Source organism: Hypanus sabinus, chromosome 6 (genome assembly GCF_030144855.1).
Source record: "Hypanus sabinus isolate sHypSab1 chromosome 6, sHypSab1.hap1, whole genome shotgun sequence".
Taxonomy (NCBI): domain Eukaryota; kingdom Metazoa; phylum Chordata; class Chondrichthyes; order Myliobatiformes; family Dasyatidae; genus Hypanus; species Hypanus sabinus.
Genome location: NC_082711.1, coordinates 56,860,654 through 56,878,681, shown reverse-complemented (window position 1 = coordinate 56,878,681; position 18,028 = coordinate 56,860,654). Strand labels below are relative to the sequence as shown.

General features: G+C 38.1%; 1 pseudogene; it reads right to left on the bottom strand.

The window, feature by feature from the left end:
• Positions 1-15,506: 15,506 nt before the first annotated feature.
• LOC132395154 (eukaryotic translation initiation factor 4E transporter-like) lies at positions 15,507-16,626 on the bottom strand (annotated as a pseudogene).
• Between the last annotated feature and the right edge of the window lie 1,402 nt (positions 16,627-18,028).

Here is an 18,028-nt window from a genome sequence, read left to right as displayed (position 1 = left end):
TGAACCTCATAGTGAGATTCAAGCATCAATGAAACAGATCAATATTCCAGTTATGCATCTGTACCTTGTGTTGTCATTATTACTGAGGGTTAATGGGTTGGTCTGAAATAGGACTTTTATGAGTTTGTTTTGATTTCTATCAACTGAGTTTTCCTAACTTAGTGGTCAAAATTCAAGGCAAAGGCTGAGCAAAGCAAGGAGGAAAGTGGAGACAAGCAAAGTGTGGAAGCTGGATTCTGAATCTTAAACAAACTGCTGGAAGAAACCTATGAGCCAAGCAGCACCTGTGGAGGCAAAGGGATGGTGAATATGTTAGATCAAAACTGATACAGGATCTCACCATGCAGGGACTAGCATTAGAGGTCATGGAATAAGGATGAAAGGTGAAAAGTTTAAAGAGAACATGGGGGGAAACTTTTTCACTCAGAAGGTTGTGAGAGTGTGGAATTATCTGCTAGTGCAAGTGGTGTATACAAGCTCAATTTCAGCATTTGAAGTTTGGATGTGTACATGGACGGTAGGGGTATGGAGGGCTATGGTCCCAGTGCAGGTTAATGGGAGTAGGTAGTTTAAATGGTTTGCCATGGACTAAATGAGCCAAATGACTTGTTTCTGTGCTATACTTTTGTATTAATCTATGACTCAATGTGAAATGTTAACTATCCCTTTGCCTCCAAAAAGGCAGCTTGGTCCATTCTTTAGTAGGAGGTATGTAAATTTATCTAGTTTAGAAGCTGAGCTAGGAACCATACAGATTTGCAGACCAAACCTGAAGTCAAAGAGGTGATGCAAGAAATAACTAACAACCACATCTAGGGCATTCTTCAAAAATGTTGTTTGTTGGCATCTGAATGATTTAGGACCCAAAAAACATTTCATTCTCCCACTTGCTGAGATTATTTCAGAATATTTCAAATATGGATTATCTCTGCTTAGCATAACTCTGCCAGATCATGTGCATTGAATCCTTATTTATTTCCTTAAATCTTTCTTAAATTTCCATTTTCAACAAATGTTCAATTATCATTGGACATCAGATTCAGAATTACAATCAGGCTTAATATCGCTGACATATATCGTGAAATTTGTTCACGATACAGCACCAGTACATCACAATACATAATACTAAAAATAATAAATTACAATAAATAAATAATATATACAATTAAATTAAATATGTAGTGAAAACTGAGAGAAAAAAGAAAGAAATTAGTGAGGTAGTACACACGTGTTCATTGTTCAGAAATTTGATGGCTGAGGCGAAGAAGCTGTTCCTGAAATGTTAAGTGTGTGTCTTCAGGCTCATGTACCTCCTCCTTGATGGTAGCAATGGAAAGAGGGCATGTTCTGGATGACAGGGTTCTTAATGATGGAAGCTGTCATTTTGAGTCATTGCCTTTGATGACGTATTAGATGCTAGGATGGCTAGTGCCCATACTGGATTTGTCTGAATTTACAACCTTTTAAAGATTTTTCCAATCCTATCAGAGATGGTGATGCAAACAGTAGGATGTTCTCCATGGTACATCGGCAGAAGTTTTCAATAGTCTTTGGTGGCATACCAAGTCACCTCAAACTCCTAATGAAATACTTCCCACTTGTGTGCCTTCTTTGTAATTGAATCAATATATTGGGCCCAGGATAGATCCTGTCTTCCAGGAACTTGAAACTACTCACCTATTCCATTTCCGATCCCTTGATGAGAATTAGTGTCTGTTCCCTTAACTTCCTCTGCCGAAAGTCTACAATCAATTCTTTGGTCTTACTGATGTTGGGTGCAAGATTGTTGCTGTGATACCACTCAGCCAGTTGATCTATCTTGCTTCTGTATGCCTCCACATCATTATCTGAAATTCTGCCAGCAATAGTTATGTCATGGGCCAGTTTATAGATGGCATCTGAGCTGTGCCTAGCCACACAGTCATGGGTGTAGAGAGAGTAGAACAACAGGCTGAGTACACATCCTTGACGTGCACCAGTGTTGATTGTTAGTGAGAAGGAGATGTTATTTCCAATCCACACTGACAGTGGTCTCTTAACGAGGAAATCAAGCATCCACTTGCAGAGAGAGATACAGAGGCCCGGGTTTTGGAGCCTGGTAATTAGAAATGAGGGTATGACTGTGATGAATGCTGAGCTGTAATTAATAAACAGATACCTCATGTGGGTAACACACAAAAAACGGTGAAGGAACTCAGCAGGCCAGGCAATATCTATGGAAAAGAGTAAACAGTTAAAGTTTTGGGTGGAGACCTTCAGCCTGAAATGTTGGCTGTTTGCTCTTTTCCATAGATGCTACCTGGCCTGCTGAGTTCCTCCAGCATTTTGTGTGCATTGCTTGGATTTCCAACATCTGCAGATTTTCTCTTGTTTGTGAACCTGATGTAGGTATTGCTATTGTTCAGGGCCAAGTGCAGAGCCAGTGAGATTGCATCCACTGTAGACCTTTTATAGTGATAAGCAAGTTGCTGAGGCTGGAGTTGATCTTGGCCATGACCAACCTCTCAAAGCACTTCTTCACAGTAGATATGAATGCAACTGGGTACTAGTTGCTGAGGCAGTTCGCCCTGCTCCTCTTGGACACTCGTATGATAATCGCCCTTTTCAAGCAGGTGGGAACCTTTGGCTGCAGCAGTCAGAGATTGAAGGTGTCCTTGAACATACCCATCAGTTGGTTGGCACAGTTTGTCAGTGCTCTACCAAGTACATTGTCAGGGTCTGATGCCTTGCAAGGGTTCTCCCCCATTGATGCACCATCAACAACTCTCGGAGATGGGAGGCAAAAGATTGGCTTTTATTATCTGCAAACGTGACCACGACATCTTGGAGACTGAGGGAGGAGCAGTGCCTCCAATTGCCTTTATACCACAGGAGCAGTCAGCAGAGGGGCATGTCCAGACAGGTATACACATAGTTTACCACACTCATAAAAGATGTTCTGACATTGGCCTCTAAGACAGGGATCACAGCACAGGGATGCTGCAGGGATTTGCACAGGTGTAGTTTTATTCTCCCTTTCAAAGCATACGTAGAAGACATTAAACACATGTGTGAGTGAAGCATCCCAGACACTCATAAAGTTAGGGTTTGCCTTGTAGGAAGTAATGATCTGTTGCCCCTACCAGAGCCGAAGTACATCTGATTTCATCTGTAACCCTGAATCAGAAACAGTTATTATGCTCTTAAAATAGCCTTCCGTAGGCCATACATGGACTTCCTTTTGGATCACTGGTCTTGAATGCCACAGATCAATAGACTTGGTTCAGCCACTACTTTTCATTTGGGTATGTTTGGGATGTAAAGATTTTCTTGATTAGGTTTGTATTTGCATTTGGACCAGTAACAGATGATCCCACAACCAAGGTATAAAGTAAAAAAAAAACAAGTATGCACTCACAAAGAATTTTGAGTATACATTTAACTATTCCTCATTCTGAATGACTTTCCTTGTCCTTCAATAATAAGACTTTGCCTCATCAACTAATGAATCAAATACATGAACTTCCTGCAACTGTTTTGAATATAAAATAAAAACAACAGAAAAATTGTCAGCAACAGACAGGATTAAAGTGCTTTACTGTGTTTTCTTTCCCTTCCAAAAGAATTTTTTACTGAAGCTTATATGGTATCAGTATAAGTCAGGTTGGATCATGAAAGCTTCCACAATTTTGAGTTCCTAAGCCTTCCCTAAGTGCATAATTGATAGATGACTGAATTTTAATTTTCAAGTGTAAAGATGGAACATATGGTGTGAACTGAATGTTTTATAAAGGTCCATATTGTTTACTCAGTTTTGATTTGATTATTTCAATCTTACATTTTGAGATTTGTTATTCTGATTGATTGCTAATTTGGATCTAAATGACTATTGGCACAATGGATGCATAAATAGGCATAATCTCTTGTAATTTTCCAAATACTTCAGCAAAGCAAATTACATCTTCTAGGTTTTCATGAAGTGGCATAAGCAATATTTCCTTCCAATGTATAGATATTCAATCAAGGTTAAATACTATTCATACAGATTTGATACTAGTTCCAAAAAAAAGCTAAATGCTCAAATGCAATTAATTGCCAGGACTTTTTTTAATCGCAGATCGCTAAAAAATGCTGTGAAAGAGATCTATGAGGCAATAATATTTATTATAATAGAGCCATTGGATAATGAAGATACACATGGAATATGGATTATGAGGGCTGCTCAAAGGTTCATTGGGGTCTCCCTTCAAGTCATTCAAGATATTTATCAGGAGTGCTACCTATGTCAGGCCCAGAGCATTGTCAGTGATACCTCTCATCTGTCCCACAATCTCTTTGATCCCCTACTATCAGAAAGGAGGTACCGTAGCATTAGGACCAGGACTGTTATGATGGGAAACAGCTTCTTTCCCGCTAGACCAAGAGTCTACCAAACTTCCTGCCACCACTCTGCCATCACTTATGAAGCAGCAGTAGTATTATGCTGCTTACTTTTTAACTTGTGTCTTAAATGCGCTTTATGCTAAATGTCAATCTTCTCCAATATATTTTATTATTTGTTAATTTCTTCATGTTAATCTTACTTTATGTGTTGTGTGAGTTATATGTACTGTGTTGCATATCTTAGTCCAGGGGAAATTTGTTTCATTTGACAGTATAAATGTATACAGTTGACAAACTGTATACAGAATGACAAACTGTGTGAACGTGATTTTGAATTTGGGATTGAACATGAACAGAAACAACAAAAAGCTTCAGGCAGTGACATATATCCGATTGTCGTTTGCAATTTCATGGCATTGAGTATCAGATGCAAATCTGAAAGTTGAGATTTTTAAATTGCAGATTATAACTGCTGATATCTTTCATGTCTTTGAGGTGGTTAGGCACTTGTGAGCTGAGGCATTTGATAATATACTGCAAAGAACCCTTAAGCATTCAGTCTAAATTTTGGATGTGCTTAATAGATTGAAGTAATAAGAGAGGACTCTTCATATTGGGAAAAATAACAGGTGGAGTCAAATAGTTTTCTTTGTGCTCTAGATTTCACTAACTTTATGCTTTAATGTCAAGGTTTAATTATTGGATGGATTATTTCTGGGAATGGCCAAAGTACTTAATAGGATGCTTTACTGAACGGCCTCAGAACTCTGTTCACTGAAGTTCAATCTTGACTTCTGATAGTCTTTGTAGAGTTTTCACATTCATTCTCTAAATCCACAGTGCTCTGATTTCCTCCCACATTCCAATCACAAAATGGGTAGGTTAATTAACTTTAGTAAATTATCTCTGGTGCAGTTCAATATTGGTAGATTCAGGGTCGAGCTGATGGGAATGTGATAGTGTTTAGGTTACAAGGAAATTAATGGAATCGATGGAATTACACTGAGGGTTGGCACAGACTCATTGGGCTGTTTGCCGTCTAATATTGCAAGATAAAATATTAAATAAAGATTAATGCAAGGAACTTCACTATTATGACTTATACCAATGACAACAATTGGAAATCTATTGAGTTACTGGGAAGGTTTCAGATGACACCTATCTAGGAGGTAAGAGGGAACTCAAAATGGGAAAGTAATTTGAATAACATATAAGGAAGAAAACTAATGAGAGATGAATATTTCATGAAAAAATGAAAGTACTAAAGGAAAAAAGTGGGAAATATATCTGCTCCATAACTGGAGATGAAATTGCTAATAATATTGTCGATGATCATCAACATGCCCAACCAGTCCTGAGAAATAATAAACAAAGCCAATGTAAAATTGAGTCAATGAGGTTCAGACTCAATGGGCCATGAGACTTAAATCTACTCCAATGTCCTATGGTTTTATGGTCAATTTATCCAAGAGAACTGAGAGGAAGACAAAATCAAGCTGAATTTTGCTCTAGTTAGATTATATGATAATTCTGTATTTATATCTGGTTACTGAGTCATGGAAGCAATACAAAACTCAATTCTATATTTGATGTGCCACCCATGAAGCTAAAACACTGAATTTTCAAGGTGATTGTTAACCTATGAGTTTCCAAAGTCAGGTGTGAAATCTTGTATGTCCTAGAAAAGAGGGACACAATGGAATAGATGTAACTTGCTATATTAGCATAATCAGATATTAAGAAGATCAATAATGCTTTTAATGAGTTGTCTTTATCAAATAGATTGAATTTTGGATACCAATCATTACACTATGAATATGGAAAAGTGTAATATCAATACTTTTTGAAGGAAGGCCCATAACCCACCACTAATCATTTATTAATCTTCATTGCTCAAATCCAGTTTAGACAGGAGCAGTGCAATTCTGGTTTTTTTTTGGGTATCTAATAATTTAGGAAAAAGCAGAAGCAATCCCAATCCAACACCAACTCCGTTGGGTTTATGCTGTATAGTAGTGTTAATTAATGTAGTTTCATAAAGTTGAATTGCAGAGGATCGTTTTGCACTCAATGTAGCAATAAAGCTTTTCAATTCCAGATGGATTTTACTTTCCCCAAACTATCAGGATCAGGAGCAATGAGCCAGAAATTCCAATGTCAGAAAGGCATATCAATTGCCTAAGCTCTAAGAAGGTACAAATAAGTATATATTGTTGATCACATTGCAAAGTAATTGTAGAGGGAAAAGGCTTTCCAACTCATCAAAATATTATGAAGGAAATATAATGTGCCTTTCATTGCAGCATTTAATTATTTTGTAATTAATTCTGGGGTTATGCCTGCACTACCCAGCAGTTGCCTATTTATCCATTCCTTTAATCATGACTTGTGTATAAATTAACTTATTCATGCTGATCCTATATTTTTCATTTTTCTAATTTGTAATTTTGCCCCTCTCCCACTCCAAATAGGAGACTGGTTTTGGTTCAGGGTTTTAGCATTTGGCAAATTTGTGCATATTAAAAATAGGGTAAATAAATGAAGGTTGTTGTTATCAGTAATATGGACTGGTTGCAGATTTATTTTAATTATTTTTGACAAAGCTTTCATTTTATTTCATGCAACTGCCATCACCTTCTATTTTGTATCTCACTTCTACTGGCCCTTTTAATATTTTGGCCTGTCCCATTAGGTCACAATTATTATGCCATTACCCAATGCATCCTTCATACAAGTAGCTTTCTCAGTATTTTCTGTGAGCATTTTAAAAGGCAAATGTAACATTTTTATGGCAAAATGAATAAAAATTACATGGTTGACACCCATTCCCTGCACGGATTTTTCTCAGTAAAATAACTACTTTGTTGCAAAGGTTTTCTTTTCTATTTAATTTTTAATTAGTTAACACAAAAATTCAAGCCCTTCCTATAGCTTAGGTGAAAAGAGTTTTCTGTATTTACATTACTGGATCCTGTATAATCTGATGAATCTTTGAGAAATCACCTCTCAGACACTTCCTTTCAAGTGTAAAAAGTCCAACATTGGTAAAAGCTTTATTTTTCTGGTGAATCATATCTTTGGTGCTTGAAAGTATTATGTTGCTTTATTTAACACTGCCTCCAGTAACAATGTGTTTTTTGTATCACAGTCATTAAAAAATGCACAACTGGGTCAAATTATCATCCGGTTGTACATTTCAGCATGCACTCATTTGTCTTGACACCTGGGTTTTATGCTGAGGGTCAACTTCATTGAAACCCCTAGATCTTTGTCAAATCAATGTGTCCAATTGATAAACTCCAGCGAAGAACTGAGAGTGTACAATTCTGCCACAGATTTAATCTTTCTTTTCTTTCTGTTGCTTGTTGTTTGACTTAACTTAGAGTACCACAGAATAATGAGCAAACGAGTTCAAAAATGTACTTACAGATTGGATCCACATGTAAATATTTCTCATGTTCAGATCTTTTAAAAAGGCAATTAATTCAATATAGATCACAGTGGTATCAGAAAATTGGCTCAGGCAACTTGTGAGATTTAGCTCAGCATAGATAATTTTTGCTTGCATTTTATACTCTGAAGATATTACAATATATTGCGTCCTCACTCTTAACAGAAATTTGATTCTGTGTGCATCCACGTTTGTATGGTTTGGCCTTTAATTTTGACTACAATAGCCTTAAGTGTGGCATTATTTTCTTCCATGGAACATCCACTAAGCTTAGTTTTCAATTCTCATGGTGTAGGATGGTGCCTTTACTTTTCAGAGCAATTTTTCACAAATTGGATGCTAGCTGCATGCTGTAATGTTTAACTTCCCTTGATCATCTTGAACCTCAGAGAAGCAGGGTTCACTTGCAGCACAAGATTTGATTATGGCATAGGATTGACCAAATACACAGAATATTGCATTCTGCCCTTTCCCTTTCGATTCATTTCCCATCAATAACATCTTTATCTGTCATTATACTGTGGCTGCCATGGGAAGAGTACATAATAATCCCCAGCTACTTTCAGTCGGATTCATGTTGTATGCATCTTTGACACCAGATCTGTTCCGAGCTGTTTCATGGAAGGGAATTACCAGGCAGACAGAGGAAAATGATGCAAGGACATGCTCACAGTTTCTTTGAAGATGTGTAAGATTCCCATTTATTCCTGGAAACCTGTGGTCCATGACCGCTCAAGGTGAAGAAGAGGTGTTTGGGATGGTCTAAAGAACTTCACAATCATCCACCAGGAGCACCCTGAAGCCCTTGGTAAGTAGTGACGGGAGTAGACCACCTCACAAACCAACCATATACTCACCCCATCAGCTACTACAGCTTCATCAGTGGAAGAGTCTGCATTTCCTACATTAGCTACTTCGGAACACACAAAACCAGAGGAAGCAAATCCCTCCAACCTGAGGAACTGCTTAAGAAGAAAGAAGAGGCTTTCAGTGTTTGACTTTCTTCTCAATAGTCAGCTATTCCTGCAGCTTCTGAGGAGAACTGCGAAAGCTATTGTAAAACCTGTTTCCATGTACAAACTGCCAAAGATTTAGCTTTCACTGTATTTATGTGAGTTATCCAAAAGGTTAGCATGACTATATGCACAATATATTGTTATGATTATTTTGTCATGGATGATTTATGTTAATTTAAGTTTATGTTAACCTATGTTAGTCATGTTTGCAATGCACTCTGCTGCTGTAAAAAGATATTTTTTATAGATTTTATACCCTATTAATTATGGCTATGACAATAAATTTGAACTTGAACCTGAGAACATCTAATGAAGGGAAAATGCATTTACCAGGCACTACAATGGATTTCTAATAACTAGCAAGGAAAAATTACTGTGTGCAATTTACGAGAGGAATATTATAATTTGGCTTTTGTTGAGTGATTAGTATTCAGTGTTATTCACAGTGAATCTGTGAACCTTGGGATTTTTAAGCAAGTAAACTTTACATGCATTGTAAGGCATAACCTGCAAATCTTGAGATTGCTGCAGGTGATTTAGCACAACGTCACAGGCTACACATTTTGTTACCTTCTCCACCATCATTAAGGGAAATCAATAAATTGCTGAAAAATTCAGATTATGAACTATTCTCACTACAAAATACTTTGAAACCACAAAGCTCTATTGCTTGAGATGTATGCCAATTTCAACATAAACTGAATGATCATTGTGCACTGAAATACTGCGGCCTTAAAATATAACTTATTTTATGCATGTGGATTGTCAATTCTTCAGATTAATATTTCAAAATATAATAGTTACTTTTAATTTTTTTTTAATTGATAATTGATTTATTTACTTGGTTACTCATTCAGCTGAACATCACTGAGAAGGGTAGATTTTTTGCCCATTACTAAGTGCCCTAAATGAGCTTCTTGCCTGAACTTCTACAGTCTTTCTGGTTAAGGCACTGCCACAGTACTGTATAGTAGGACATTCCATGACGTAGACACAGTGATGATAAAGGAACAGCGACATATTTCCAGGCAAGAATTCTGTGTGACTTGGATGCAAACCTGCTAGTGGTGGTGTAACCATATGCCTGCTACACTTGACCTTAGTGATGGGTTTAAGAAGTGCTTTTGGAGTAGATTAGCTAAGTAACTGTAGCATTTTATGAATGGTAAACTGTACATTACTGTCACTCTGTGCCAAAGAGGAAGGGAATGATGTTTGAAATCTTGGATGGAGGACAGGTTGCTTTGTTCTGGATAGTGCCAATCTTCTTGAGGGCTTTGAAGCCACACTCATGAAGGCATTATGCTCCATACATACAATATGCCTTGTATCTAGTGGAATATCTTTCCCTAGAGAATATGCAGCTTGTGATATGCTCTTAAAATCACAGTACTTACCTGGCTGGTACAAATGAGCTTCTTGTCAGGATATTAATTATATGGATTCAGCAGATGTAACGCTATTAACTCTCAATGGTAGGTGGATGTGCACTCAGTGCCTGACATATTTGTGGTACAAATGCTATTTGTCACTCATGTCTGAATGTTGTCTAAGTCTTGGCTGGACGGGGGAGTTTTCTGAGTAGCTGAGAGTGGAATTGAGCATTGTGCAATTTTCGGCGAATAAGTATCCCTATCCCCTCCATTATGCTGAAAAAGCAACTTAAAATGTTTGGGCTGAGGAAACTGCTTGGAGGAGATCCTGCAGTGATACTCTAGGGCTAGGATGGTGGATTTTCCTTAGTACATGGTAGGATTATAATCATTGGAATACTTTTCTCTTTATGTTTATGAACTTCAGTTTTAGTTCATTGATACCACACATGGCCAAACGATGCTTTGAAATCAAGAGTTGTCACTCTTATCTTACCATAGTGGAGTGCTCCTCCTGAAATTCATAATAGTGAAAAGCATATTGATGAGTATTAACAACTTGTCAATGACAACTTTAGTTGAAAGTAGACTGACTAAGAGGTGATTAGTAAATTGGCTATGTCCAACAGGACCCACCTGGACATTTTTATATATTGGAGATACAAGAGACTGCATATGCTGTAATATGGAACAGAAAACAAACTGCTGGAGGAACCCAGCAGGCCAGGAAACATCTGTGGAGGGAAATGTGGAGTCTCTGTATTGTGTTGATCTGGATGGTGGAGCCTTCATGGAATGGTTACCTTGAAGAGAGAGCAGAGGTGACTCAGCAGGATGTTGCCTGGATTGGAGGACTGTGGTTATGGATAGAGATAGGCTAGGTTTGGATTTTTTTTTGAAGCAAAGACTTGGAATAAACTGAGGAAAGTATTTATGATTATGAGAGCACAGGTAGAAGAGACTTACAAAATATTTTCTTCCATGGGAGAGGGTATCAAATGCAAGAGGGCATGGGTGAAAGGTGAAAGAAAGCAATTTTAAGGTGAACTTAGAAGAATTTTGTTTTACACAGAGTGGTTATGTATGGAATACACTTCCAGGGGTGCAGTCAGATATAATGACATAGTGTGGTGACCTGAAGTTCACTCTGTAACCCAGCTGATGAAGGCAAGAATCCTAAACACGCTATCATTGTCAGGAATCTTTGGGCATGTATACCAAAAGCCATTTTTGTCCTCAAGACTCCATAGGGATGGCCAGTCATTGTATTTGCCCTATCCTTATTAGATCCCCAAAAAAGGGGAGATGCCCGTATTGTGTCTGTACTGGATGCTTGGCTAGAGAATCAACTAATTCTGGAGAGCTGATCTTACTGTCTCAATTGCTCCCACTTATTTCATGATATCACATGAAGTGAACTGAATTGTCTGAAGACTGGCTTAGTAGGAATCACAGGAAGAATCTCAGAGATTTTGCTTTTGAAATTTTTATTTTTCATTATTTCAACTTTTACCTTAACCTTATACATATTCTAGTCTCTACAAAAATGTTATCAGCTGACTAAATGCCTTCTTCTTTCTTGTTGCAAAATATACACAATATTTAATGTTACTGTCTGCACACCTATCTTAATGAATGCATTGTTGCTGGATTCTGTGTAACAAATGGCTCTTTGCAAAAGTGCTAGTAAAGGGTAAGTTCATATCATTGAGATCACAGTGGTTTTCAACTTAAGGGTTGAGTTCAAATCAGCTTCTTAAAACCTACATATACCTACTTTTGCTTTTTGACTGAATGTGCAACGTCTCTCATCATCCAAGATTTCCTTCCTTGTATCTCTTCCTCACATGTTTTTCCTAAATTCTAACCCCACATGTCAGATGTGAACCAATCCAATAACAGTGGCTTCCAATATATTCTCCCTAGCTCCTGCCACTGTTGTAATTAGCCTTTCCGCAATTGTAGCTCTCTGCTCCAATGTCCAGTCTTATCCTTATGCATGATGATCAGAAAATCTTTGATGTTATGATCACTGTTCCACAGAAACTAAATCACCTGGCCAGGCTTAATTCCCAAAATAAATTCTAGTAATACCCCTTCCCCACTTGGATTATCCATATGCTTTGTCAAGAATCTCTCCTGGACACAGGTAACATATTCTGTCCCATATAAGCTTGTCTTTCTACTAGTTCAAAAGCTAATACTTCAAGCTGCACTTTACAACATATCTCTCTTCCATCCAGTTGCCTGCATTTGGCTTGCATCCCTCTAAAATTTTTCTATCTGTGTACTTGTTCAAATATCTTTTAAACTTGGCAATTGTACTATCTCTACTTCCTCAGGCAGGTCATCCATGTATCCACCACTGTCCAAGGGGAAAAATTCATCCCTCAGGTCTCCTTTAAATCTTTCCCTCTCACCTCAATCCAGTGCACTCTTGTTTTAGATTCCTCTATCCCTGGAAAAAGATTGTGACTACCCAAATTGTCTATGTTCCTCATGATTTTATAAATCTCTATAAGGTCACCCCTTAGACTCCTTTTCTCTAGCGGAAATAGCCCAGTTATTGATTCTCCTTCATAATTTAAGCACTTCAGCCTGGGCCATATCTTTGTGAATCTTATGTACACTCTCCAGCATAATCACATCCTTCCTAATCGTGTGGTGAGGAGAACTGCACATGATAATCCAGGTACAATTTCATCACTGTCTTGTACAGCTGTAACATGACATCCCAAGACTTATACTTAACACTCTATCTAATAAAGGCAAGCATACCATTTACTTCCTCTCTGCCTAGTCTGCTGCATCGCCACTTTCAGCGAACTACTATGTACATGCATGCTTCTCTTTTCTAGAACACATTCCAGGGCTCTGCCATTTACTCTGAACTAACATCCCAAAATGCATCACTTCACATTAGTTTGAGTTAAGTTCCATTCCTTTGACTAAGACAACTGCACTGCTCCACAGAGTGCTACATAACGTCATTCTTATGCTCAACTACACTGCAATGAGTCAACCTATAGCCAGGGAAGTGATCTTGCAATCTTTGACGTGTAAATCTTCTACATCTTACTTTTAAGGTAAATTACTTTTATTCTTTCTTATTTCTCTTCTAATATTTGTATATCTGTGCAATTGTAACACTACTGTGACACTGTAATTTCCTTTGGGATCAATAAAGTATTTATTTCTCTTTGCCTAGATCCTATTGAAACCTTAGACAACCTTCGTTATTCACCACACCACCTATTTTGATATCATTTGCAAAACTACTAATCATGCTACCTATATTCGCATCCAAATGACCCAGTGTTTATATCTATAAAAGGTGCAACAAGGTAATGTGAATGCTTAACAGGAAAATGCTGCCCAGTTATCTTCACAGCTACACAAAAGACCTTCAGCTCTCTTGCTACATGCCAATAACGTATGGAAGACCCTAAAGGGAGAATTGAGATGATAATAGCATTCTGCCAAGGGCATACAATGACATTCAGACTGATCTTCAAAGCTACCAACAGAAGTAAATAATGAAAAGACATACAAGCTGCTGACTGGCCTGATCAAAGGAGAAGTTTAAACAAATTTGTAAGGAGGTGAACACTGTTATGTTGGTTTCACGAAAGTAGTGAGGTGTAATAAAGCATCAATATTAGTGTGGACAATTTATGATTTTATATTTATAGCTTCTTTCTCAATTTTAGATTCTTCACAGCTATATGAAGCAGGATTAAAATAAAACAAGAAATGCACAGCAAATCAGGCAGCAACCTTTGGAGTGAGAACAAGAACTAAACTTTCATGTCAATAGCTTTCATCTGAGCCTTTCCAGCTTCAGCAGTATTTTGTATAAATGCTCTGGAACCGTTTTCATAATTAGAATAATATATAACATAAATACTGAGTCACCCAAAACATGTTTGGACCTAGACTGCTTCTTTGTGAACCATCTTGTTGCAATATAAATTACAAAACTCAGGAGGAAAGCCTGGGTCACAGGTGTAAGTGGCTTCGTCCTAGGTAAGTCAATTTGGATGCTGTTAGACACCCTTGAAGAATGCAGCATTGTCTCAGCTTTTTTGTCAGACATCTCCATCATGTCCCTGACATGCAGCGATCTTGAGTATTTATAGAGGGATCCAATCCATGCTCGATTCAAAAACCATAAATCATTGAATGAAAATCAATGCATCTTGGTCAGAATGGATTTCTGCACACTTGCGATGTAAACCGAGTAAATGAAAATGACAACTTCCCAAAAAGACTTCAGCAATTGAATAGATGCAGTGTTGACTCTTGATTGAAACTGAACCACATTTGAACACATTGAACATTTTCCATTGACTGGGCATGAATTATGTTAAGTGCGGCATTTAACTTGATGTTAACTGTTATGCTTGTGGTACTGGGAAGCTGGGCGGCTGTGAATAACACAGATGAGAGACAGAGAGGTGAGGAACAAACTTGTTGCTGTTTATTTTATTTATAAGTCATCTACCCAAAATGTCCTCTCACATTATGTTCAGCTCGTAAAGCACAGGGAAAATCAACAGCAACTAATAAGGGTCAAAATATACAAGAATACATAACAAATCCCTCCCCGCTTACCATAGAACCATAGAACACTACAGCACAGTACAGGCCCTTCAGCCCTTCATGTTGTGCTGACCCATATAATCCTTTAAAAAAGTACTAAACACACACTATCTCATAATCCTCCATTTTTCTTTCATCCATGTGCCTGTCCAAGAGGCTCTTAAATACCGCTAATGTTTTAGTGTCCACCACCATCCCTGGCAAGTCATTCCTGGCACTCACAACCCTCTGTGCCAAAAAATTACCCCTGATATCTCCCCTAAACTTCCCTCCCTTAATTTTGTACAGATGCCCTCTGGTGTTTTCTATTGGTGCCCTGGGAAACAGGTACTGACAATCCACTCTAAAGATTATTAGAAGATTATTATTATTACGTTACAAGTTTCTCCCTTTCCCATACATAGACCAGCTGCCGAACTATTGGCAGTCAATGGAGTAGTCATCAAATTCAACCAACAATAAAGAACTTTTTTTTAAACTAGGGGAAGAGGGTAGTCTGCCTCTATTCTGAGGCAACACCTTGTGGATTATTCTGCCCCATGTGCTGAGGGTTATTCACTACACTAGAGATTCAGTCTGTCTGGAGGCTGCCTGTTCCTGTGAGGGTACCAATGACCTGTGGATGATGCCACAGTAATTTTATCTCTTGGTGGTGTATGCATAGATCTTGGCTTGGGTACTGTATTGTCAGTTGGGGGCTCCTCAGAAAGCAAAGGTGATGGGGGACAAATGGCCCTGCTGATTCAGGACTGGTATCTGATGATTCTAGCTGTCCAGCAGATCACCTAGAATATGTGACGATGGAGGCCACATTAGAGGGGCAGTCAAATTTCAGATGGGTTTTGATTGCAAAGGCAAACTTCCACTCGCCTTCTACTGTTAACTAGCTTATTGAAAGCGGACATATCAGTGTCTATGTATCTGTGTTTGTTTAGGACCAGCTGATGGAATTAGAGTTTGTTCCAGATGTTCCACCATGAATGGGGTGTCAAGTGTCTTCTCAGATTCCATTTTGAGACCTTTCAGTTCTACTTCCAGCTTTTCTGCAGACCAAACCAGTCCAGTCTGAATGTTCCTTTAGGTTCTGCTTGTTGGCAGTGAGACTGGACAGCAATGGTTTCACATCCCAATTTGCTTTTCACAGTAGTCCTAAAATATCAACCTTTTTATTAATCTCCTTATTATTTTCCTGTGATAGAATGGGAGCAAAGTAGTTTCCAAGCTGTGAAGCAGGAGCTGGAATCCTCTGCTCCAGAGCAGCAACTTTCTCAAGATTTCATGTGTGGGGTAGACCGCAGGCTACTGGAGCAACTAACTGGTCAATGTGAGTAACTTGCAAACCATTGACTGAACAGGCTGGATGACACTGAGCATCTCTTCAATCATCAATAGTAGCCCAAGTACACTTCTCTCCATGTTGAAGAACTCAGTGAAGTCAAAGTCCCCAAATGAGAGCTCAGGCTGGACTGCTTCCTGGGGAACTTCTTGGTCAACTTTTGATACAGAAACAATACCTTTGCATTCTAGATTTTCTTTAAGCATTTCTGATCATTTCCTCCATCTCTTTGCAAGTCTTGGGTCCTCCAATAGCACTTTATCATTAGAGCCCATCAGCTCTATTTTTTCTGATTGACTAGTGGAGCCAGCACTGTTTCGTCATCAGGTAGGATTCACGTCATCTCTGCTCACCAAAAATGTGTTTTCCATCACCAAACACTCTCCTAGAGCACTTCTTGTAATAACTATATGGTTTCTTCATGTCATACAGTTTTATTGTATCATTTAATTGACCTTTTTCTTCGATCCATTCTTTTTTATCCATGCTGCCACTGAGGCTCAGCAGCCAGCTCCACTAAGAACCTGGGCTTAACAGTGATTCCATTCATACTCCAGTATGTTTGCTCACCACACTTCTTATGATGTGAGGCATCTTCCCCAATTGTTGTTTGTGGTAGTGGGCATCCAGGTGTCTGTGAATAGCACACACAGGAGGCAGAGAGGTGAAATGAAAACATGCTGCTGTTTATGCTACTTGTAAATCATCTACCAAGAATGCCCTCTCGCATTATGTTCTGTATGTAACACATAGAGAAGCATGACATCAACCCATAAAGGTAAAAATACACATGAATACATAACATTAACAAAAAAACCTTTTAAAAATTGATTGAAGCTTGAATATCAATCAATCATTAGACTGATTCCTTGTAAATGCATTATGAACTAAATCCCTTGACCACATTTTTCTACACATTTGTGTGAGGAATTCAGCAAATTTCAGAAGCTCCAACTAAAATCAGACAATGCTTAGAAGATACATTGGCTTCATTTGTTCTTACACAGAAGAAAACACAATTTAAATCTACTTTAGTTCATAATAGTACAACCCTGCCAAGATTGCTTTAGATAGAAACTGCGGACAATCAGTCCATCTCCGGTCCAATTGTGAAAAGACTGCCACCTCACAACCAAGACTACTGAAATCCCAAAGGAGTAAGTACTTTCACACAACACCTAATAGCCCATAATTTAAAAAGAATTCCCTGCTAATGCTGAAAATCAGAAATAAAAATAAAGAAAATATCAGAAGTTGCTGATCAGACATCTGTGGAGATTAAAACATCTCAGTCTAAGCATCAATGCTCATTAGGTCAAAGGTCACCAGATGAACATTCTTACACTCTGTTTCTCTTCTACAAAAGTTAGCTAAACTAATGAGTATTTTAAGAATGCCCTGTTCTTATTTGTGAGAATATTTTGGGATCAAGGGCATAATTCTATTAGTGTCAAAAATAGTTATGGAAAAAGATTGACTTGTTCCACAAGATAATGTTCTATAATGGGGCAAAACTTATTTTGATGGATGAGACAGGAACTTTCCCAGGTAGACTGGCAAGTGTGATTAGCAGGTAAAGGGATTCTGGCACGTCGGATAGGGAGGGTTCAGGACCAATATAATCTTGTTAGACTGAAGGGCAAGGTTGGCAGTATTAAGGAACCCTAGTTGACAAGGGACACTGGGGCACTGGTCAAGATAAAGAAGAAGGCATTCATCAAATACAGGCAACTATGATAAAGCAAATTCCTTGAGGAGGATATGGGTTACAAGAATTCACGAAAGAAGGAAATCAAAAAATCAAAAGCGGGACATGACATATCTGTGAAAGGTAGGGTAAAGGAGAATCTGGAGAAATTCTTTAAATATATCAGGGTATCAGGGTGAA